Raw genomic sequence first — 26254 nt, 5'->3', positions numbered from 1 at the left:
ATAATCACAATTAATAGCTTCCAAAATAAAAAACGAAATGTTTTGACAGTAAAGTGTCTCAGGACATAAGTTGTAGTCAGGAATTAATTAACTTTAATATAATTTGAAATTCAGTTTAGGCAGTAATGTTATTAGTAATGAGTGAAAATAGAAAGTTAATCTTTGGCTTGTAATTTACATTAAATCAGAACATTGTCAAGAGTGTGATGTCAGTTTCATTAGCATATTTAAATCAGTTTTTTAACAACAATTTTGATGGCAATGTAATGACTTCTCAATACCAATGTTTGTGGCTATCAGTGTTGGGTAAGTTACTTTTAAAAAGTATTTAATTACTTAATTACATAATTAAAATATATTTAAATTACTTTTATAATTGCTTTGTCTGTAATTTAATTACTTGACTCAGTACTCATTTAAATCTCTTTAAATCTCAGTAGAATAAAATGAACAAAAAAAAATTATACTCACAATTCTTTAAATTTGAGCCAAAAGCAGGCTTGTTGCTTTAATAAAAAGTTAAACATTATTATACATGAACTGTTTTCATATAATGACACCACATACCATATATTGCAATCAGTTTTGTATTCAATTTGGTTTCAGTTCATCAACTTGACAAATGTAACTTTCTTTAGATTAAATATATATTTACAAAAAAAAGGAAAAAATCTACTTCTTTGAATTTATTTGCTTGATGAACTGAATTGGTGAATGTATTTACAGAAAGGCAAGTATGTTGTAAGAAACCTTACAAATGAAAAGTAATACCATACTTCACTATATTGCAGTGACTAGTTGATTTTAAACTTATTTCACTCAACATAGATGGCTAAATTTTTAATTTAATACAAGGATGAAGAATACCGTTAATTTCAACATTTATTAATGCATTATTAAAATTAAACTTTGTGCTTGTTAACTGTAAATGCACTGTGAGTTACCAATAAGTAGGGCCAGACATCTGCAGACATATTTTTTTTGCTTTTTCTGTGCAGAATATTGTGAAAAATCTGTGAATTTATGCGAAATGACCGTATTGTACACTAAAAACTTAACATGTTAAATAAAAAATAATACACTTTTTACTTATTTTTGTAAACATATTTAATGGTGACAATGCAAATCCTATTAGATCCATTTATTTAGTAAACAAAGCAAGTCTCTCACACCATAAATCTACTAAAAGACAGAAATTATCACTTTACAGACTGTATTGTAAGTAAATCATAAGAACATTTTCAAATTAGTGAGTAATACTACTGACATTAATTTAAAAACTGAATAAATATAAATTTACACACAACTAAATAAATAGACTCTATGATGATGGGCTGAAAATCTCCACACGCAGATTCCGTGTGGGCCTACCAATAAGTGACTTATTGTATTTTCATTAACTTTACCAAAAATAAGTACAAGATAGATAAAAGATAAATACAAAGAAACGTGTACTATAAATAATAATTAAGTAGTAAGTAATGTGCCCTTTTATATCGCAATCATTGTTTACACTCTTAAATATGTCAATCATTTCAATGGTAAGAAAAATGTTAAAAATGCTACAGTAAAAATCCGTAACCTGTTTAACAGTAAGTGTCTTTAAGCAGTGAATAACTATAATTTAAATCCCCCCAAAGTGCATTAAAATTATCTGAAGAGGGTCTTTCCACTCCACCCCCTGTGTGGAGAACAATTGTGTAGTTGTGTAGTTGTTGATGTGCCGACACATGGCACTCCAGTGTTCGCGATGACCTGAGTTTGATTCCCACCTTGAGGTCCTGTGCAGATTCTTTCCTTCACTCGGCTTCCCATGCTATCTTGTCTAGACTCACTACAATCCTATCAGTTGAAGGTGTAAAAACACAGAAAAAAATATCATAAAAATATTATCATAAAAAAAACAACAAAGGGATAGCTCACTCCAAAAATTAAGGTTTTGTTTTTTTACTCACCCTGCATTTGTTCCAAATCTGCTTAAGTTTCTTTCTTCTCTTGAATATAAAAGGGATTTTGGAATAATGTCTGTATCACTTCTGTATCATTTTATTCCCCATATGAATATCAATGGCTACTAGTTTCCATAAATATCTTCTATATCTTCTATAAGCTTGGAACAGAAAAAGGATGAATAAATGATGAGTAAATTTTTCATTTCATCATCTTAAAGTTCTTTTACACGTTTAACTGATTCTGATTTACACTGTAAATTCAACTTAAAATTGTAAGACAACTTGCTGTGCAGCTTTTTTTTATTGTTGTTGTTGTTGAGTTAACTCAACCTTTAGCCCAAGTACTGCACTTGACTCGATTTAAGTTGAGTCTCAACTTTTTTTTTTTTTTTTACAGTGAACCAATGGCATTTATATATTATTACCATAAGATTAAAACCCACTGATTCACTCGTTCAAAATAAAAAAATCTGTCCCGTTTTAAGAAGGTTCTCAAAAAATGCTGGTTTTGGCTTTGAAGCGTGATGCATTTTTCAATGACCTAATTGCTATGAAGTGAGTGATTCAGATTACGGGTTACTGATGCGCACAACATAGTTCAGAGGAAAAGGAGGAAGAGTAATAAGCGAGAAAGAGGTGGAGGAGGGAGAGAGGTGTGGTTGAGCCACTCCTTTGAGCTAACAGCCGTAACAATAACAGAAGTCAAAACCAATGGACTCAAATTCAGGAAGTCAAGAAATGAGAAGAATAAACATTCATTTTGAGCTATTGTCAGTCACTTCGGATTGGAAAAGTGCTTCTGCTTTGTGACACTTAACCAGGAACAAAGACCTGCTAACAAGGAGCTCTTTCACTCCAGCAATCAATTGATGCTTGAGATCAGTTCATGGTGTTTCTCAGCTCAAAGATACCACAATGGATGCTTAAAATCAATTAGATGTTTGTTTTATATGGTTTATTAAAAGAACTGAAGTACGTTTTAACTTAGAATGTTGTAAATGGCGTCACGGTGAAGCAGTGTGTAGCATGATCGTTTCACAGTAAAGTCGCTGGTTTCAATCCCAGCTGGATCAGTTTGTATTTCTGTGTGGAGTTTGCATGTTCTCCCCGTGTTCGCATGGGTTTCCTCCAGGTGCTTCGTTTTCCCTCACTGTACAAAGACATGCACAATGTGAATTAAATAAGCAAAATTTGCTGTGTATGTGTGTGAAAGAGTGTGTATGGGTGCTTTCCAGTCTTGGGTTGTGGCTGAAAGGGCATCCGCTGCGTAAAACATGCTAGATAAGTTGCCGGTTCACTTTGCTGTGGCAACCCCTGATGAATAAAGAGACGAAGCCGAAAATAAAATAAATGAATGTTTAAATAAATGTTGGCTCATTTTAATGAAAAAGCATTTTACAATAGAGAAAAATAGCAATGTTATAAAAAATGTACAAAGGATTTAAATGTTTCTTAATGTATTTATTGTGCAAAAAAGTAAAATAAAAAAGGGGTAGGTACTAAAAAAAAATTTGTAAATTGTTGCAATTTTGGTTGCCAGTAATACTGTAAAGTTTATAAGTGCACAGTTAATGAGCAATTCTAACTGAACTGTAGTTTTACAGCTGTATATTATATACACATACATACATATTGTATATATATACATATTGTAATGTAATTATTCATTTACAATGCACTTGTAGATTTTACAGTAGTACTGGCAACTAAAGTAGTACGGTGGCTGAGAGAGTTTAATGTGCTGTAATTTAGGAAAACATTTGCAATTACAAAAATGCCTGCAAATTGAGAAAAGATTTTTATCCTTTTTACAGCACACGTGCTGCAAATACTCACAACGCAAACACATCTTTTAAAAAACGTGCTGTATTTTCACACAGCACTAACAAAGGAATAAAACGCACGTACTGCATCTTTACACAATGGAAACAAATTAATAAACACAACACAAACAAAATAATAAAACACGCTGAATTTTCACAAAATGCAAACTAATGAATAAAACGCGCTACATTTTCACATAACACAAACAAAATAATAAAACGCACTATATCTTCACACAACGCAAACACATTTATAAACACAACGCAAACTAATGAATAAAACGCACTGCATTTCCTCACAACACAAACAAACGAATAAAACGCATGACAATTTCACACAACGTAAACAAATTAATAAACACAACACAGACAAAATAGTAAAACGCACTATAATTTCACACAACGCAAACAAATTAATAAAACATGCTGCATGTTCTCACAATACTTTCAAATAGCAAGGAACAAATGTTTCAAGGGGAGCTTTAAACGTGACTATGGTTAGGCTATTTAGGCTAATAAGATATAAAAAAAAAACAAGGGAGTCTGGATATTAAAATAAACAAACAAAAAACTCACCTTTCAAAGATTACATATAACTTCAATATTTGGTGTCCGTCACGTTTTTGGGTCTCCTTGAAACATTTCCATTGCGTTCCGTTTTTTGCAAGTGTTGTGAGAAAATGCAGCGGATTTTAGTAAATTGTTTGTGTTGTGTGAAAATGCATAATATGTATGTTGTGAGGATTGGCAGCATGTATGCTGTCAAACAGATGACGATCTTTTCCTAATTTTCTGGTGTTGTTTATTTCTTGAAATTGCAGCACATAAGCTCTCTTGTCCATCGTAATCATTTTCCCAAAATACGTGTCAAAATAAGATTTGGCACCAAAATCATTTGCTGAAACACAGAGAAGGTTGTGGCCAAATTAAGACTCAACAGCACCCCATAGAGGATTGAAATGTCCCTAACATGAAATAAGGATTAGGTAATAAAAGTAAAAAGTATATATTCATTTTATAGAATAATTCATTAATTTTCTTGTCGGCTTAGTCCCTTTATTAATCCAGGGTCGCCACAGCGGAATGAACAACCAACTTATCCAGCATGTTTTTACGCAGTGGATGCCCTTCCAGCTGCAAGCCGTCTCTGGGAAACATTCACACACCCACTCATTCACACTTATACACAACGGACAATTTAGCCTACCCAATTCACTTGTATTGCATGTCTTAGGACTGTGGGGGAAACCGGAGCACCCGGAGGAAACCCACGCGAAGGCAGGGAGAACATGCAGACTCCACACAGAAACACCAACTGACCCAGCCGAGGCTCGAACCAGCAACCTTCTTACTGTGAGGCGACAGCACTTCCTACTGCGCCTCTGCGTCACACTTTTATAGAACAATGTTTATCAAAAAAGTGAACAAACAATAAATGTGTGTAAATGACAATAATAAAAAAGCACAAAAAATACAGCAATATGTGTTAACATTTTTTGTAGCACGCTATAATGTTACTGTGGGCTATAACAGAAGAGAAATGGTATGATTATAATTTTTTTTTATTGGAGCATAATATTCAGTTTATAAAACCAGTTATAAGTGTTTTTTAATGCAGTGAAGTTAAACAGTTTGAACTTTTGCAGCAGATAACTGACAGTCACATCCAAGTTTCGACTAAACTTGAATCAATTTACTATAGTTTCATTGAGACTCACTCACACAGGATCATTTGAATCAGCGAGTCATTAACCGGGATGTTGATTTGATTGTATCATTTGAATCAGTGAGTTAATCTTTCAGTGTGATTCATGAACTGATTTAACAGATAAGATTCTTTATGAACACCACTATTGCATCTGTGAGTGGTTTAAAAGAACTTGCAGATTACTCCTGAACATTTATGAAAAGTCATGGAGTGAACGGTCAATATTTTATATTGTAATGTAGTGAAATAAAAAGTAACCTAATATAAAAATACAGACAAAGTACAGATAATTAAATTTGTACTCAAGTAAAACAATGAAAATATGTCAAATAACAGATCAGCTACACTTTACTTAAATTGAACTATTATTTTTTTCCACACTTAAATGGATAGTTCACCCAAAACTGAAACTTTCCTGACTCGCTCCTCCAAAACACTCCAGAGTGGCTTAATCATTTTTAGATCCGGTTACTGTGCAGGCCATGGTAGATATTCAACTTCACTTTCATATTCATCTAACCATTCTGGCACCAGGCGTAGCAGTGGAGCAGTAACTAGTGCTTTCGCCTCACAGCAAGAAGGTCGCTGGGTCGCTGGTTCGAGCCTCGGCTCAGTTGGCGTTTCTGTGTGGAGTTTGCATGTTCTCCCTGCCTTCGCGTGGGTTTCCTCCGGGTGCTCCGGTTTTCCCTACAGTCCAAAGACATGTGGTACAGGTGAATTGAGTAGGCTAAATTGTCTGTAGTGTATGAGTGTGTGTGTGAATGTGTGTGTTAATGTTTCCCAGAGATGGGTTGCGGCCGGTAGGGCATACGCTGCAAAAAAACTTGCTGGATAAGTTGGCGGTTCATTCCGCTGTGGCGACCCCGGATTAATAAAGGGACTAAGCCGACAAGAAAATGAATGAATGAATGAATTCTGGCACCACTGAAACTGACGTGTGACATTGACATGAGTGACCAAAGGTTTGGCTATAGCAGCCCGGCCATGTATATTGACCCTCTGAAGCTCCCAGCGAACAGTTTTAGTGGAAACAAGAGGGTTGAACTCCACATTTAATTCTGCAGTGAGTTCAGCAGCTGTGGTTGAATGTTTTTTGGATACAATAGGGTTAGCACCCGGACATCCCTTTCAGACAGCTTCCTCTTGCATGAGTTTTTAACTATTAACATAAAAAATATTAAAAATAGAAACAAAATGCTGCTTGATTCCCTCTTCGACAAACATTGTCAAATACTTTCACCCAAAGTAGAAAGTAGAGCCAAGTTTGATCTTTTTACTTAAAAATTAAAACTATATTCGTTACCCTACTAATCTAAAAATAATGTCCACAAATCCATCAATGACCAATAGACTCAAACAACGTTAATGTGCAACATGACTGAAGAATGTTAATATTCGGACAGACAAAAATGTAAAATAGCTTAGACATTAACCAGAACTGCTGAGAAGATATTTTGTATCATGAGAAAAAACCCAGGGGGTATGTTACCCTACCTTACCCAACAGAATGTTTCAAAGCAGCTTTACATGTTTAATTAAGACAATAACAATTAGTTATGCATACCTCATCAAACATGCCAAGATTAACACAAGAGAAGTCAACAGTCAACTCAACAGAAGGCAACAGGGTTACATGTTGCCATTCATTCCTTCAGTTATTAATTTTCCTTCAGCTTAGCCCCTTATTTATCAGGGGTTGCCACAGCGGAATGAACCACTAACTATTTCAGCATATGTTTCAGCTGCAACCCAGTACTGGGGAAACACCCATACACTCTCGGATTCACACATGCACTCAATGGCAATACAAAATGGCCAATTTAGTTTATTCAATTTACCTATGCCTTTCCCAACTCTGGGTTGTAGCTGGTAGGGCATCCACTATATAAAACTTATGCTGAATAAGTTGGTGGTTCATTCTGCTGTGGTGACCCCTGATAAATAAAGGGACTAAGCCAAAGTAAAATGAACGAATGAATTCACTTATAACGCACTGCTTTGGACTGTGGTATCCAGAGCACCTGAAGGAAACCAATGAGAACACGAAGAGAACATGCAAAATACCAATCGAACCAGGACTTGAACCAGCAACCTTCTTGCTGTGAGGCGACAGTAATAAACACTGAGCCACCATGCTGTTATTGTTATTCAGCTCAACTCAATTTAAATAATGACTCGATGTTGCAAAATGTATCAATCATGAAACAAAGTCAGTTCAGATATGAAGCAGTTCTTCTGTCTATCTCATTCATTCATTCATTCATTCATTCATTCATTCATTCATTCATTCATTCATTCATTCATTCATTTTCAGCTTAGTCCTTTTATTAATCTGGGGTTGCCGAAGCAGAATGAACTGACAACCTATCCAGCACGTTTTTATGCAGCAGATGCCCTTCCGGCCGCAACCCATCACTGGGAAACATCCATGCACACTCATTCACACTCATACACTACAGACAATTTAGCCGTCCCCAATTCACCTGTACTGCATGTCATAGGACTTGTGGAGGAAACCGGACCAGAGGAAACCCATGCAAACACGGGGAAAACATACAAACTCCACACAGAAATGCCAACTGACCCAGCCGAGGCTCGAACCAGCGACCTTCTTGCTGTGAGGCGACAGCACTACCTACTACACCACCGCGTCGCCCTCTCTTTCAATTCAGTTCAATTTTATGCACTCATCTAGTAGTGTTAATGGAGTCAAATTTGTATTATGAAGTGTCTTTTAACTAAACAAGCCAAAGATGTGGCAAGCAGCCAAAAAATAAGAAATAAAAATATTACTAAATAAACGGGAGAAACCACTTTGACTAAAAAGTGCAAAACATTTCAAAATAAAATTAAATGCTAAATACATTTTGTAAAAATAGTTGCCATCTTATTTTTACGGTTGATTTAGAATAGCTTGGTAATTTCAGCTAACCTTAAATTAAATTTACAAAAAAACACAAGCTAAATTTTGTATAACCATAATTATTTAAATGCAATGAACTAATTTTAAGTAATACTAACATTAAAAGCATACGTTGTCATGACTTATTGATATATAATTTGTTACAGTGCAGTACAATACAAAATCTCTGGTTTATGTTCAATATTTCAAAAAAGCCTGTAGTCTGACTGGAGGTCAGAGGTCAACATTCCCAAGCTGCCTTTCATGCTTAACTCAGGAAGTCAAAATAGCTCAACGTGTGCAGCAGCCGCTGACATGTGTTTCTGCATCCAATGAATTCAGCTTCACTCATCAGACATGCCTCAGTAAGAGAGTCATGGTGTAATGAACAGACTCATTGTTTTAGAAAGAAAAAGACATATGAAAAGGCTGCTTTGAGGAAGTTTTGAATGACAGCAGGCAGTACTGTAATACAATTGAAAGGTTTTGGATAAATAAAACAGCTAAGGTTTCCTTGGAGGAGACTGATGATGGCAAATGCAGAGAACAAGGGATTTAAATGGGAGTACTCTTCTGCACTTTTCAAATGCAAACAATTTTATAAATATCCTCACCACTTTTTGATTCAAATGTGAACTATATGTTGGGAGGAATAATTGTCCTCAACAAGCCCAGATATGCAGTTGAATACTTGACTTCCTTTTCTTAGCTAAAGGATTTGACATGAGAAGAAATGCATAAAGAGATAGATCACCTAAAAATGAAAATTCTGCTGTCATTTACTGACCCTCTACTTGTTCCAGACCAGTTTGAGTTCTTTCTTCTGTTGAACACAAATGAAAATATCTTGCAGAATGAAAACTGGTCATTGACTCCATAGTATCTTTTGTTTCTTTTATGGAAGTCAATGGCTACTGGTTTTCAACATTCTTCAAAATGTAGTGTATTGTGTTCAAAAGTTTAAAAGTTTAAAGCCACTGGAGTATGAGCAAATAGCCAAGACTTTTTTAAATTAAGTTTTAAATGCCTGAGCCTTGTTTCCACCTTTTATTAGACAAGACAGTGGAAAGTATAGACAGGAGAGTGTGGAAGGATGAGCAAAGGACCTCGAGCTGGGACTTCGTTCACCATGAGCACCTCAGCGCTATATGTCAGCACACTTAGCTATTGGCATCAATTGTAGCTGAGCCTTTTAAATAAAAATGTTGGCCATCCAATACTGTCAATCAATTTAATGAGTTATTTCCAGATCCCTGAAAATGAATAGTTTAAGAAGTCAGTTTGGTTCACGATACATTTCTGTGACTTGCATAAATGTATTATTGATGCTATGATTCCTTTTCTGTCATTTAGAATTATATATTTTTGTAAAGTACGCATTATTAATTTCATTATTGTACTGCATTATTATTATTCCCCACATAGGAAAGCTAGGTTGCTGCTGGAAGTGTTGTTAGTGAGGCCAGCAGTGGGAGCCCAACCTGCTGTCTGTGTGGGTCCTAATGCCTCAGTATAGTGACAGACTCTCTGTGGTTGTTAAAAATCCCAGGATGTCCTTTGAAAAAAAGTTGGGGTTTCACCCTGGCATCCTGGCCAAAACTCGCCCACTGGCCAGCATGGACAGCATCATGGCCTCCTAACCCTACCCATATCATAATTGACTTCGTCTCCTCTCCACCAATCAGCTGGTGAGTGGTGTGCAGTGTGGTGCAATATGGCTGCCATTGCGTCATCCAGATGGATGCTGCACACTGGTGGTGGATGAGGAGATTCCCCCTATGTGTAAAGCGCTTTGAGTGTCCAGAAAAGCGCTATATAAATGTAAGGAATTATTATTATTAATTCTTATTATTAATACATCTAAATGATCATTTATTTGGTGACATGATTTGTTGATTTGTACACGGAAATGATAGGTTTACGTGTAACTCAATACTGTTGAAATATTTGTATAGTCAATAAGAATTTTGAATGGTTTTGAAAGAAGTCTTTGCTCATAAAGGTTGTTTATTTGAAGAAAACACAGTAATTTTTCAAAGTTTTAAATAAATGATTTGTATTTAGACGATGCAGTGGCGCAGTAGGTAGTGCTGTCACCTCACAGCAAGAAGGTCGCTGGTTCGAGCCTCGCCTGGGTCAGTTGGCGTTTCTGTGTGGAGTTTGCATGTTCTCCCTGAGTTCACGTACAGGTGAATTGTGTGAGCTAAATTATCCATAGTGTTTGAGTGTATGGATGTTTCCCAGAGATGGGTTGCAGCTGAAAGAGCATTTGCTGCGTAAAACATATGCTGGATTAGTTGGCGGTTCATTCCACTGTAGTGACCCCAGATTAAAAAAAGGACTAAGCCGAAAATAAAATGAATGAATGAATGATTTGTATTTAAAAATGTTTAAAAAGTAAATCTTGGCATGACTAACCTGCGTCTTCAGTCACATAATCCAACAGAAAAGTAAAATGTTTCATTATCTTAGTGTGCAAACATGTATTATTATTATTATTATCAGTAAAAATGTTTTTTTTTTGTAATAATGCATTTACTGTTACTTTAATCATATGAATATACATTTAATACCTTTAATATAGTCTTAATTTTCTATTAACATAGTAAAGCAAACATTCTAGACTAGCACTAAACTTTTAATTGGTAAAGCAAAGTGACTCTGCACCACAAAACCAGTCTTTTGTAGCATGGGTATATTTTTTTGGGGGGAAAACTAGCAATTCATTGCGTGTCAAAATGGAAGATATTTTTTATGCTAAAATCTGTAGAATATGAAGTAGCCTCATGATTGTTTGATTAATATATTTTTAACATTTTTTATCATAAGTATAGGCCAATAAATAGTCATTTATTTGATTAGTAATAATATGTATGGCTAAAAACTTAACCTGTTCAATATTATAATGATTTTTAGATTTAGATTTTTTTAAACACTCAGATTTCAGATTTCCAGAAAGTTGTATCCTAAATAATTATTGTCCAATCCTAACAGACCACATCAATGAAACGCTTATTTAATCCATTTATGATTTATAAATCTCAATCAAAAGCCCTTATGACAGATTTGTGGTCCAAAGCGTTACACATAATAAAGAATTAAGAGTGAAAAAATAAGGAATAGGCTATCACAGATTTTTTTTCTTTTCCTTTTAACGTGGAATTTATGGTAAAGAGTTCACTTTCTTCTACTGTATCAGCACATCTTAGATGCTGTATTTAGCTGAACAGCTGAGCATTCCTAAGTGATGCAGCGACCTCTGATGGAGCTTCAGCTCTTTGGTCAAAGCGGCTCTGACAGCCCGAGGCGCCGCCGACCGTCAAACTTCACCCCGGGACAAAAAGAGAGCGAACCATGGACAAAGAAGACAAAACAGCATAAAAGTAAGTTGTAAGCATTTATAAATAAACTCTTAACAGAATTAACAGCTTGGCTGCTGATTTGTGAAGCGAATGGATTAGACAGAGAGGCGACTGTTCTTGTTGTTTGTCAGGGTGGGACTTTTCATCTCTACTCATGCATTTGATTGAAAATATCTGCACAGTTCACTTGATTGTTTACAACGGTTAGAATGATCAAACAAGACATTGCTCTTTACTTATTACTATGTGACTTTGTTTCAACTGCTTTCTGTTCCTATTTTGCTGTCTGTTGGTCTTACTACCAAATAGGGTTTAGAAAACTCATTGACAGTTTCGGCATAGAAAATATTTTCTGTTACCGCTGTGGCGTTTTTAATTGAGTAAACTTGTACAAAAGGCACGCACAGTGTATGTTGTCTGGTGCCATCCGCATTGTCATCTTGCAGTGCATGTGCCAGTATCCACGTTCTACTACAGTCCGGTGCTTTGTAATTACAAACATAAAACATTTTAGACCAACTGTACAATTTAACCGGAGTAAAAATGTTAGTTTCACATACAGTGACGTCACTGTAAAGATGGAACTGCAACAATGCAGTAATGCACTCACCGTTCTGGGATCATTTAAGTTCATACTGCTTTTCCAAGGTCAATATGAGTGGTAATTTGCAGCTTAAGGATGTTATTTGTTATTTTGAAAACCAAAATAAGTCATTAGAAGATACTGTAAACTTTCTTATACTTGCTGAGAAATTTTACTTTCAAAGATGTTTCTTAAAAAATCAAATCTTTATAGACTTCCTATGTAAAATAGAACATTTAATTAAATCAAGTAGATTACTTGATATTTGAGAAATGTGCTTCTTTCTTGAGTGAATATATTGAGATCTTTCATGCTACTTGAATCTTTCTATTTTATTGCATTATTATTTCTTTTAATTTTTAATGTTCTTTTTTGTTTTACTCTTTATCTTTTGTGTCTACTGTGAATATTGTGTAAAATAACTGTTCTCTTTTAATGGATTCTAAGTTGTATCATTCAGTTTATTTAAATTAATTTAAAAAATGCAGTAATGCACTCGTAATATAAAACTTGCTAAAATAGCTATAAATGCCGTTTTGTATCTGAAGAAACATCAAATCGTTATTTTGAGGGTGTACTTACTGTAAAGTGTTTTAGGGTGAATTTTCCAATTTTATAAAAACATTCATATTTACTTTTGTTTATCCCCAAAATTTGATGACTCTTTGATTCTACAGCCCCCTCACTGTAAATTTACCTTTAATACCTCTGGCAAAATTGCAGATCCATATGTATAATTTCTCAAAGAAGCTTCTAACTTTTTTTATTTTCAGAAAAAATTGATGTATATGTGAACTCTTTAAAACACTTTAGTAATTATATTGCAACTTTTTCTCATGAAAATCTTTTAAACTTGTATAATTTGTTGTGATTTATTTGCTATGTAATCCTCTTTGTCATATTGTGTCTTCTTTGTAAATGTTCTTTCTGGCATATAAACACAGTAATGCAATCATAAACAGCAGTTACACAGAGAATGTTCATTTATTCAGTCATTTATTTTCCTTCAGCTTAGTCCCTTTATTAATCAGGGGTTGGCATGTGCCGCTATAAGATTTTGATGGTGTGATAATCTTGGATATAAAAATCACGGTTTCATGGTATCACAGTATTGAGAATTTCTGCTCTAAAATATTTTTTTAAATGTCTGGGTAAAAAAAAAAACTTTTTCCACTTTGTACATAATATATTAATTTGGGAAACATTTAAAGTATTTTAGAGCAGTAAACATATCAGGCTAAATAATTTAAATGAATCATTGACTTCTGCTGTCTTCATTAGTTTCAAAAACACTGAGTTTGGATATCTTTTTTGCTGGAGATACTGTTGTCCTAAAAAAAAAATGTAAATAAAAAAAATCTTACTCACACCTTAGGAATGATATAGCAGAAAATTTCGACTGTTTTAAAACCTTGACTGTTCCAAACCAGCGGAATGAACCACCAACGTATGCATTTGTTTTACACAGCAGATGCCCTTTCTGCTGCAATCCAGTACTGGGAAACATCCATACCCTCACATGCACACACACAACAGCCAATTTCATTCATTTTCTTGTCGGCTTAGTCCCTTTATTAATCTGGGGTTGCACACACACTCATACACTGCGGACAATTTAGTCTACCCAATTCACTTTTACCGCAGTGTCTTTGGACTGTGGGGGAAACCGGAGCACCCGGAGAAAACCCACACGAAATCAGGGAGAACATGCAAGCTCCACACAGAAATGCCAACTGAGCCGAGATTCGAACCAGCGACCAAAAAACCTTCTTGCTGTGAGGCGACAGCACTACCTACTGCGCCACTGTGTCACCAACAGCCAATTTATTTTATTCAATTCACTTATAGCGCATGTCTTTGGACTGTGGGGGAAACCAGAGCACCCAGAGGAATACAGGGACAACATGCAAGCCCCACACAGAAATGCCAACTGGACCAGCCGGGACTCTAACCAGCAACCTTCTGGCTGCAAGGCAGGCAACAGTGCTAACCACTGAGCCACCTTACAACCTAGAGTGAATGTATTTTAAATTAAAACTCAGCAAACAAAAATACAATCTAAGAATATTTAGCTTGAACATTATGAGTTAATTTTCCATTATTTTGTCCTCTATCAATATTGATTTTACCACAACTACAAAACAAACAAAGTTACAAAGTTATAAGTTACATAAAGGACCGAATGTATAAAACTAGAAGTGTTTTTTTATGTGGCAAGCATAATATGAACATGAAGTTTGAATGTTCTCTCAAAATTCTCTGAACAACAGATGTAGGCACAAAACATCCTCCACCAGAGTGCTTCAAAATAAAATGCAAAATATGAATTAAAAGTAAATTAGGTAGAGGCAGCTCAGTGGTTAGCACTGTCGCCTCACAACAAGAAGGTCGCTGGTTCGAGTCCCAGCTGGGTGAGTTGGCACTTCTATGTGGAATTTGCATTCTCTCCCCTTGTTGCTGTGGGTTTCCCCTAGATGCTTTGATTTCCCCCACAGGTCCAAAGACATGTGCTATACTGTAAGTTAATTGGGTAAAATAGGCCGTAGTGTATGAGTACATGTGTGTATGGGTGTTTACTGGGTTGTGGCAGGAAGGGCATCTGTTGCATAAAACATATGCTGGATTATTTGGCAGTTCATTCCACTGTGGCGACCCCTGATGAATAATATTAATTAATCGAATTAATTAATTTAAAGGTAAGCATCATTTTGTGTTTTGAAAATAAAAAATACAAAGCTTATAAGCTTATGAGCAACTATTTAATACAGTAACAGTTGAGTTAGAAAAGAAAGAAAAACTTAAAAAACTTATAAAGCAACATATTCCCCTATAAGCTTAACCTAAAATATTACTGATTTAGCTTATTATTCTTCTTCTTTTGGCCTTAGTCCCGTATGGTTGCAGGGTCGGCTCTTTGGAACAAGTCCTCCATTTAGACTTGTCCATATGATAACGACTTTTTTTACACCTTCCGGCCAGCCTGTCACCCTCATACACTCACACACTACGGACAATTCAGCCTACCCAATTCACCTGCAACATGTCTTTGGACTGTAGGGGAAACTGGAGCACCCGGAGGAAACCCACACAAACGCAGGGAGAACATGCAAACTCCACACAGAAATGCCAACTGAGCCGAGGTTCAAACCAGCGACCCAGCAACCTTCTTGCTGTGAGGCGACAGCACTTCCTACTGCGCCACTGTGTCACCAACAGCCAATTTATTTGATTCAATTCACTTATAGCGCATGTCTTTGGACTTCACCCACTGATTTAGCTTATTATTAATATTTTAAATTAGCTTATTAGTTTATTATTACTGATTTATTGATCAAATATTTTGTTCATAGAAAAAATGGCTTAGATAATGTTAGTCTGAAAGCTATCATCACTGGACAGCTTGTATATAAATTCACAAAGTGTGGAGCAGCACAGCTATCGTAAAGATTATGTGCAGCCCAGGATATCTACAAAATAACATTCTAATAAAAATCACAGCACAATGTTTTTATTGACATTAAAAGTTAATCAAAATCATCAGAACATTCACTGTTAGCTGGGAAGACTTACTCATCATCAGGAATAAAATAATAAGTGGAAATGATTAGCATGAATGAGGGTGTAGTTGTTCACCTGACATTTATTTGTTGGCTAATGATTTGTTAATCCATTTACACAGTGTGCTTTGTTTGCAATGGACTTTACCCAAAGCGAGGACGGGCACGTGCAAATTTTCCCACTGAAGTGACACACAGAGACCAATAGGTGTAGACACACCCAAACACATTCATTGATTCGAATTACAAAAGCACACTGATCATAATCAGAAACTGTTTACATCATAATTATGTTTCATTCACGTAAAACACCTTATTGCCTTAAACCAATTATGCAGTTTTAATAATCATGCACCGCAAATTTCAGGACATACCAATTATTTAAAGGCTTAACTAGAGTATGGACTTCAGTTTAAAAACATGCTTGGTCATTGAATTTGTTTAAGCACAGCATGAGATTCAGCTGTTTGCACTTGTTCTGTGATTTGCTGTGCGTGGGCAGTAAGTTCCTGTTCTCCTCAATGCAAACCTTGCCTTAAATGCAAAACAGAGAACTCGTGTGGTTTGTGCATCCTTCTAATATTGTGTATGAGAAGAAATAGGGACAAAGACAGTGTTTCCAGGATGTTGTTAAAATAGGTTTGCTAGTCAAAGGGTAGAGCCTTATCCTGGACTCATGAGGAAAACATTGCAATGAAGAAAATACACACTGTCTTCTTGTTTGACTAATACTAGTTATTATAAAGCAGGAGAATATTATTTATTTATATAATATTAGATTAAATAGTATACTGATGTGTGTGAATGTGTGTGTGTGTGTGTGTGTGTGTTATTGGTAAAATAAGTCAGGATTTCTCCTGGTAAATATATTTCCAAAGTAGCTGTTGACTTAAAATTGACCTAGATTTTGGTAAAAACCCAAACAATTCAAACATACAAAATAAATCAAAGCAAAGCTATTTCTGTAAGATTTGTTAGGTGTAATAACAATGAAATGACAAAAGGAGAAGTACTGAGCTATTAACACTACTTGACATCAATTCATAACTTTTTGATTTAGTGGCTAATTTGTATGAATTTGTACGGTCTCATTCTGTTACAAGGGAGTGACGATGACAACGGAAGTGTGGATCCAAATGCAGGTTTATTGAGACAGAGTTGGTCAGGCAAGCAATTAGTGATGTGACGTTGTGTGCCGATGTCACCGACTCGGTCCCAGTCATTCCCCTCGCTGGCCAGCAGAGGTCATCATCACCGGACTATTGACATTACGTCATCCCACTGACTGATTAGCACTCACACCTGCAGCACATCTCTCAATCACTTGGCTCACACATATAAGCAGCACACACACACACACACACACAGCTTGATTGCGAAGTCTTGTTCTGCCCCGGCTAACACTACTGAGCATTTCTCATCCTTGCCTGCTTTCCCGTTGCTTACCTTGCTCTGATTATTGACCTTGTCCTGCCTGCCGCCTGCCTTATACCTCAGCCCGAATACCGACTCTGACTCACGCCGCCTGCCTTGAACTCTAGCCTGTACACCGACTTTGATATACGCCGCCTGCCTCTGACCCATGCCTGCATACTCATCCTGTGTTTACCTGCCGCCAGCCCTTTGACCTTATACTACTGTGTTTGATGTGAGTTCGCACACACATACCATCTGTGTGCTTATTGTTATCAAACTGTGTTTAATAAATGTTCGGTTGTGAACATTTGACATTATCGCAACACAGTGCTTTCCCACACTTTAACCAGAAGTGGTCCTCATCGAGCTCTGATTTAGAAAGCTTCGAGTAACGAACCTTATTTCCAATAAAATTGAGTCAAGCGCTTGACTGGTTCAGAAAGCTTTATTTCACCATCACTACAAGCAATGATCAGCACAGGAGCAAACAAATGTATAAGGGCAATCCAGAGTCGTATTCAAAATAACAGGTAGATGGTCAAAAAGGCAGGCAGCATATAACGTAAACAGACAAAACAAAGCAAGGATTAAAACACAGCAAAGCAAGAAAAAGGAAATTCGCTGTAATGTCACTAAACAGTAAACAAGACTCAGCAACATGTGTGTGTGTGTTTGAGAGGTGTATAAATAGTCTGTGTAATTAGTCCTAAACAGCTTTAGCTGTGTCTGTTTGGGATCTCGGCCGGGTGTGTGAGTGATGCATGACTGAATATGTAGTTCTTTTGCTGGCAGATTTGTAGTTCTCTAGTGATCTGCATGTTTACCAGCGATCTGCACTGGCTGAATCATTGGCAATTGCGACACATTCATACATTTTAGTACATTTAAGTAATACATGGATTTAGGGGTGGGGTTTAGTGCCACGCCTCTTTTTAAAAATCCTATTTTTACATATCTGTACTGTATGAATTTGTATGATTAGCTACTGAACTGACAAAATGTACAATAGTTACATTTCCTCATGAAATTGGCTGGAACTACTGAAGCATATGTAATACTTTGTATAAAAGGCTTTTTTGGTAATGATAGCTTCAAGACATCTCTTGTATGGAAAATGGAGTCACGTGCATTGCTGAGACATGATTCTTGTTTTTAAATCTTAACAGTTCTGTGGGTCTCATCTATCAATCGGACCTTTTTTTAAAAAAATGTTTAATTGAATTCAGACCAGGGGTCCGTTCTTTGTAGCTCCCTTAAATGATCTAAGATTATTTGGCAGACCCTGGATCTTTTAATCTTGATAACTGATCTCTGGCTAATTTGTTTTTTCAAACAAGTTCGTGAATTGGATTAAAATGTCTGGATGAACTGATCTGAGATCGCTGCGTGTGTTGTGAAGGACAGATCTATCGATCCTCGAAATCATGATCAGCGATGCAACAATTGGCTGACGGCACAGTAGCGTAATGACATCATCTGATTAATATTCAATTATCCGTGTGAGCAAAATTACTTAAAATTCATTGGAATCAGTTTGTTAAATATCCAAAATATTAAATATAAAATAATTATATTAAATATAAAATAAATAACTTTACACCTTGTTGTGGGCTGCATGCTTGGCCCTTTCATGTGTCAAGAGCAGTTTATTTAGTTTTAGAGCGGATTTTCTTTATAGTAGTATTATAGTAGCTGTTTTTTTAATTGGTGTAAAGAATAACTGGATGTTTACAAAAGCATTTTGATATTAGTAAAGGTGTCTGCAACTTTTATGAAGCATCAAATCATATTAACGGTCAAAACATGTTTATGGCTGCATAAATGTATTATTGCTTTTAAAAAGCCACATACTGTGCATTTCTATTATACACAAATTGTACTAAAGCGATCTAAAAGTTTTCTCTTTGCAACACCAGGTGGCAGTCTTTGTACTTTCACATTGGGGATTGCATAAGTTTTATTAATATATAACTTTATTTATTTTAATAATAACTATAACTTTATATAGTTTTAAAAAATATTGTATTTTCCCAAGTTTATATAACTACTACTGTAAGAAAATATCAGAATTCGGTACATACTTTCTGTATTATCTTTGCTTGAACTGAGCTGATCTAATCCTGTTTATATGAATTGAATGTGCTTCCGACCAGGTTTGAGCTAGCAGAACTGTTGCTATGACAACAACTCTCAGATCAGTTCTGAAGAACGAAACGATCCTGGATCATGTCAAATTGTCAATAACCAAATCCAGCTAACTGAGTAATCCACGTACGAAGAATAAACCCCTGCAGGTCATGACGTGCGCTCAATACTCGTGTACTTGGCGAGGGCAGCTGGTCCTCGGCTAAACATACTGACTTGTGTGCCCCTGGCTAATTTAAAAATGCTTATTTTAATCACGTTGGATTTAATTAATATTTTCTCTTTTTGAAATTATTAAAAATAACAGCTAAATTCTTGTAATACAATTAATTAGATCTTATTACAGACATTTTTAATTAATTTCAAAGCAAAAAAATGCCTTAAAATCAGGAAAATTTATTTTATTAAATAAAGTGTACATATAATAATGTTAATGAAATCTACAAGGCCACAAAATGACTTTTGACAGTGTAGTCTACAGAACAAACCATTGTTATACAATTACTTGCCTAAGGTAATAACCTGCCTTTAAAGCCTTTAAATGTCACTTTAAGCTGTATAGAAGAGTCTTTAAAAATGTCAAGTCAAGTATTACTTACTGTCATCATGGCAAAGATAAAATAAATCAGTTTTTAGAGATGAGTTATTAAAACTATTATGCTTAGAAATGTGATAAAAAAATAAAAATAAACAGGGTGGCTAATAATTCTCACTTCAACTGTATGTGTTCTTCCAGCCATTTTGGGTATTTTCATAAGAAAGTCGATTTATAATCCGCTGCTAACTGATATAGCAAGTTACAGTAGAATATAGCTATAAAATAATATGCTAGATACATGAACTCACTGATTTAAATATAACAGAAACAGATGGCTATATCACATCTAGATAAAGATGTCTAGATATCTATATCATATCTAGAAAGCAAGTACAATTTACGTTTTTCTGACTAATTCACATGTATTTACATTAATATAATGCACATTTTATTGATTACCTACAGTTATTTTATTTCACCAAAACTACACACATTTTATACTGTGAAAACAAATATTCAGTTTCGCGAAACAGTTGTATTATTACCTCATCAGCATCAGCTCCTTAAAATAATGAATGAAGAGCAGTGACGAATTTTTTTTAAACCATGTGTCAACAGAGCCACTCTCACCTGCCGGTAGAAACAGGTACTGCTGAACAGCTGACTGTTTAATTACCCGACACAAACACTGCTTTAAGTGGAATGCTTGTGATGTATATGCTCTTTTTAAGGTCTTCGATAACAAAATAAATGTTATACAACCTATTTTTATTTAGGTGCAACTTATTCCAAAAGATCAGGAGCTTTTGACAATACATCAGGGGCTTAAGCCCCCAAAGCCCCTCTCCTCGCAATGCCACTGACCCGCACAAACACAGGGAGAACATGCAAACTCCACACAGAAATACCAACTGACCCAGCCGAGGCTCAAACCAGGGGCTTTCTTGCTGTGAGGCAAACGTGCTACCCACTGCACCACTGCATTGCCCAATATTCATGTTATATATCATATTATAATTATTATGAGATGTTAAGTCATTATTTTAAGAAAATATTTTTATTTATTACACATAACTTAATTTCCTTACTAATACAATTTCAAGTCATCAGCATCTTTAGAAATATGTTTTCTGAGAAAAATGGTGACATATTGAGTACAATGCTTATTTTACCCGGTGTGTGTGTTTATGTATATATATATATATATATATATATATATATATGTACACACACACACACACACACACACACCAGTTTATGTTTCTGTAACTGTTGGTTTCTGTTTGGTAAATAGTATACATCATCCTTTGTTTTTAACAAAAACATTTTTTTGCTAGATTTTCATAATTTAAGACTTGAATTTGCAACAAGAATAAAAATTAAAAAGTCAATTCTTTCAGTTCAAGATTGTAGAAATTAAGGCTTAAGCTTACAAGTATACTTTTCTTGGAAATTGTTTGTCATGCTTACAATTTAATAGAAGGAAATTTTAAAGTAATAAAATTAAGCAAAAATACTCAACTTTCAGATATTTTTTGCTGTTGATCAGGCCTTTGTGACATTTACCATTTTTCACTGTCCAGTTATATTTGCACAGTTTTATTGTTGCTTTTGATGTTAGGTGTAGTAACATGCTGTTTTATGACAGCTGGGGGTTCATTCACTTGTGGCACGTTCATGCTTCTAAAAAAAACATTGATTGTGACCGTGGTCCATGTGTTCAGTTAAGAACTTCACTATCTCTGTTGTGTAAGTATGTTATCATAAAGATTGTAAGGATTCTTCTGTGTTATATGCATACACTAAATGCATGGCTTATGGCTGTAAAAATTTTTTGGAAACAGAAAAAAGAGTAAAGTGTATTTTAAACAGATTTTTGTTCTAACAAATCAAATTACTTATCAAATAATATTATATTTATATAACTTTCATTCAATCATTTATTTTCTTTTCGGCTTAGTAGTTGGGGTCGCCACAGCAGAATGAACCGCCAACTTATCTAGCATATGTTTTACGCAGAGGATGCCTTTCCAGCTGCAACTCATCTCTGGGAAACACCCAAACACTCATTCAGACACATACACTATGGACAATTGAGCTTTTCCAATTAACCTGCACCGCATGTCTGTGTACTTGTGGGGGAAACCGGAGCACCCGGAGAAAACCCACACGAACATGGGGAGAACATGCAAACTCCACACAGAAATACAAACTGACCCCAGAGGCTTGAACCAGCAACCTTCTTGCTGTGAGGTGAAAGCATTATGTACGGTGCTACCGCGTCATCCGTTTACATACCTTTGGGAAACCTTTGAAATATTGTGTGAAATATCTTAATCAGATCAGTTAAAAAAAAAAAAAAAAAAAAAACATGCAATTTGTATGATTCCTCTTATTTTGGTAAAATAATCAACATTCTACAGATTCTGCAAGGTATATGTAAACTGTTGACTTAAAATGTGTAGCCATACTATATCCAAATTTAATTTGAAACATTTTTACAACAATTTCTATATTTAAATACAGTTGTTTTCATTTTTTGCACACTGAAATGCAGCCTTTTACAATCATACTCAATTTTTCTAAAATATACACAACCACACAATTGCTGTGTTTACTAGATATACAATTTAAAAAGATATATAACAGAAAGATATATAAAAGAGAAACAAAAACTAACAAAAAGGATCATCTAGATTTAGCTAACATACTATTCAAAATTTGCTTGCTTAATCATACTAAATACAAAGTGCAACAAATATGTATTGATTTATAGTTTATCAATATCGAACCCAACACTAATCGATTAAGTTAACTTAGTTGTTTTTAAAATGTCAAGTGAATTGAACACAAAACAATTAAGTTGTCCTAAAAAACCCTCAATAATTGTCCTGATAAAACTCATTTTAAATAAGTAGTTTGAACAAGCTGCAAAAATAATATTTGAGTGTATGACATTATTATTATATATAAAAATTTCCTCATAAACCACCAAAACTAGTACACTCAACACACACAAAGTAAACACAGAGTAAACCCATTGTAACTTGGAAGTTGATTTATGTAAATATTTATAATTATGTTTTTTTTTTTAGATAATTATTTTCTTTGGGTTTTCACCTTTATTCAACCCAAGCTCATTCTGAAAACGTAGTCCCGCGGACGTTTCTGGAGACCGCGATTTATGTGGTGTGACGCTGCTCCATTTCGCGCTCGCCGGCTGACAGCTCACCTTCGTGTGGAGGGCTTTCCCGCCGCAAGTAGTTTGTCCGGCTAGCTCATTGTGTACATCGGCGGAGCGGAGACTCGGAAGGGACGGTGACGACCCGGTCCAAGTCCGGGAAAGAGCGGTTCCAGAAATCAGGTAAGACAAAAACAGGATCCAAAAAATAAAGTGAACAAGTTCATAACAGGGCGAGAATGTGTTAAAATCCGAAAACGCGGTCAAAATTAGACAAGGGCTTTTCTTTTTCTGGACGGCTTTTGTAAATCGTTGCTTGGGTTTAGGGAAGCGAGTGGGCGAACGGGCAGGCGGACAATCGGTAAAACCGGTTGGGTTTAGGGAAGAAGGAGGAGGAGGGTGGGTCGGCTGATTGGCCGGTCGCCCAGTCAATCATTCAGTCAGTCGGACAGACGGTCGTTCGACAGCGGCTTTCAGTGGCTTTACGCGAGAACAGTTCGTGCCCGCGAGAGGCGTTCGTGATGCAAAAAAGGGTTTGCCAAAACAAAAACTGCACAAATATGTACCTCCCAGGACGTATTTCGCAGTCTCCAGAAATGTCAGCGGGACTTCGTTTCCAGAATAAGCCTGGGTTGCCTTTATGGGATTGAAAAGTAGAGAGAATTGACAGGAAAGCAGGGGAGGATCGGAATAAGACCACAAGGCGGAATCAAACTCAGGTCACCGTGAGCACCAGAGTGCATGTCAACACCCTAACCACTACACCATTGGCGCTGACTTATGGTTCATTTGTTTTTAAAATTGAATAAAATATCTTTACTTAATTTAAATAAAGCTAACTAATCATTTTTTAAATTGCACTCACATGCAAAAAGTTCATCCACGGCTTCCTATGGTAAATCTGTGACAGATTTGAGTCCCTTAGTGTAAGTACGAAATACATTGTGTTTAGCTGTATGCATTTAAATTTGCAAAAACTTTAGTTTAAGTCTAAGTCGCTTAAAGGCATTTCACTATGCGATCTTTGAAATGCCTCTCAGGCAGTATGCACAGGCATTCTGTCTGAATAGGGAAACATCAAATTCTTCATAATTGCTTGGCAAGTTTACGATTGATTTCATATTAGGAATCACCAGCAAAAGCCGAGTCTTCAGTTTCATTTTTAAATACTCCAAGCACACAAAATTAGCAGAAACCCATGGTTGGCCTGAGCCCCTCACCCGGAGAATCGTCAGTCTTTTGCGATCGCTGATTGGCTTCTGTAGTAGAAGGCGGGGCTTCATTCGCCATGTTGACCGTTTCCCCTATTTAAATCTATATGAGTGACATGTTTTGTGTAATCTTTAGTCTGTTTAAGTACCAATTCTCACTGTTAACTTCTGGCTTACTACCTGCTTGTTATTAAGATATTGGCTGTTTATTAGTACTTATAAAGTATGACCTTATTCTACATCCCTAATCCAACACCAAAGCCAAATTACCTTTCTAACTATTAATAACTAAATAAGTACTTTATTGAGCTAAAATGCTTAGTTTGGTTTGCTAATAGCAGGAAATGTACCCTAAAATAGTGTGACAGATACATCATTTAGTTATTATCAAATTATTAGCAATTTATTGAATAACCTTAATATGCATCCCAAAGTTAAATGCAAGCCCATTCATGAGTGTGAAATCAATGGTTAGGTTCCATTAATCAGTAAATCCCACTGTTTCCATAAACTGATCAAAGCCATTTGATTAAATGGATGCTGACAGCGGTGAAACTGCTTTTAGCTGTATGAGCTGCAGAGTGCCAGGCTGACTCTCTCTCTCTCTCTCTCTCTCTCTCTCTCTCTCTGCTCCCACCCACTCCTGTTACTCCACCCTCCCTATCTCTCCTTTCAGAAAGTCTTCTCAGTGCACCGGACAATTCATAGAGAGAAACAAACACAAGACAGGGCCATCTGAGCAGGTGTATAGGACAGTTTGAAGAAGGACAGAGACTCCTCTGTGTGACCTCTCGACTGGCTACTCTGATTTCAGTCAATGCAGAGATCGTCTATCAGTTGCTGTGAGTAGATCTAGAGCTCTTTTATGTGTCTCGCAGTTGTAGCTCTCAGCTGTTTTATGTCCTATTACGGGACCCTCATTTGTGTTTTAAGCTGCTGCTGTGTTAGATGTTTATGGAGACTGATAAATGGACATGGTGTATTTGGTACAGTGTGTTTTGATGTGCAGCTATTTTATTGTATTGTAAGGCTTTAAAGGGACCGTTCATCTAAAAACGACAACTCTGTCATCATTTACTCATTTTGTGGTTGTTAATTAGTTTGTTATTTCTGTTATACACAAAAGAAGATATTTTGAAGAAAGCTGGAATATTGAAACCGTTGACTTCCATAGTATTTGTTTTTCATTAATAAATCAATGGTTACAGGGTTTCAGCATTCTATAAATTATCTTTATTTGGGTTCAACAGAGGAATAAAACTCTTAAAGGTAGAACCACTTGAGGGTGAGTGAATAGAGAGTACATTTATTTTTTGGGGGATGTACTGTGCCTTTAAAAGAGAAGAGTGAGGAAGTGAGTGTGTTGTCATCTGCTGTTTAACTGATATCAGTCTTGAAGTGTAATCTGATAGGTTAGCGGTTTGTTTACAGGCCATTTAGGCACTGTTGAGTTTTTGTGTTTTAATTAAACAAGATCATCGTTCCTTATAATTCAGTGTTAGACAATGCAGCATTTAAGGAGACAGTTCACGTAAAAATGAACTTACACTCATGATTTACTCACATTCAAATTGTTGCAAGTCTAAATTAGTTTCAACATAGGCTCATTCTGAAAACGTAGCCCTATATATATTTCTGGAGATCGTGAATTATGTAGCCGGAAGTATGTATAGTTGCATTTCATTTTTAAAACTAAAGCTTAGGGGTATTATGACGCCTTTCCTTTTCGCGCTTACCAGCTGACTGCTTACCTCTGTATGGACGGCTTTCCTGCTGTTACCAGTTTGTCCAGTTAGCTCACACTGTATGTTGGTGGGCTAGAGATGCAGAGAGGAGATGTCCATGACGATGGGGTTTGAGTTTGGTGAAGAATGCT

General features: G+C 35.8%; 2 protein-coding genes across 9 annotated transcripts in view; one reads left to right on the top strand and one right to left on the bottom strand.

Annotated features, from left to right (window-relative positions):
• pla2r1 (phospholipase A2 receptor 1) overlaps positions 1-26254 on the bottom strand; it is an 868273-nt gene that overhangs the window by 253784 nt on the left and 588235 nt on the right. The gene's annotated exons all lie outside the window — the stretch shown is intronic.
• Positions 11670-26254, top strand: part of hap1 (huntingtin associated protein 1) — an 88740-nt gene continuing 74155 nt past the window's right edge. For 4 of the 8 annotated variants that reach the window (XR_015502391.1, XM_087273380.1, XM_087273373.1 and 1 more), the window contains exons 1-2: positions 11670-11768; positions 25055-25220. The gene's annotated coding sequence lies outside the window, so the exon portion shown is untranslated. The remainder of the gene's footprint in view (positions 11769-25054; positions 25221-26254) is intronic. The other 4 variants (XR_015502392.1, XM_087273381.1, XM_087273375.1 and 1 more) reach the window with 1 other exon arrangement.

The sequence above is a fragment of the Danio rerio genome, chromosome 11 (genome assembly GCF_052040795.2).
Source record: "Danio rerio strain M-AB ecotype USA chromosome 11, GRCz13ab, whole genome shotgun sequence".
Lineage (NCBI taxonomy): Eukaryota > Metazoa > Chordata > Actinopteri > Cypriniformes > Danionidae > Danio > Danio rerio.
This window is presented reverse-complemented; position numbering and strand designations above follow the sequence as displayed.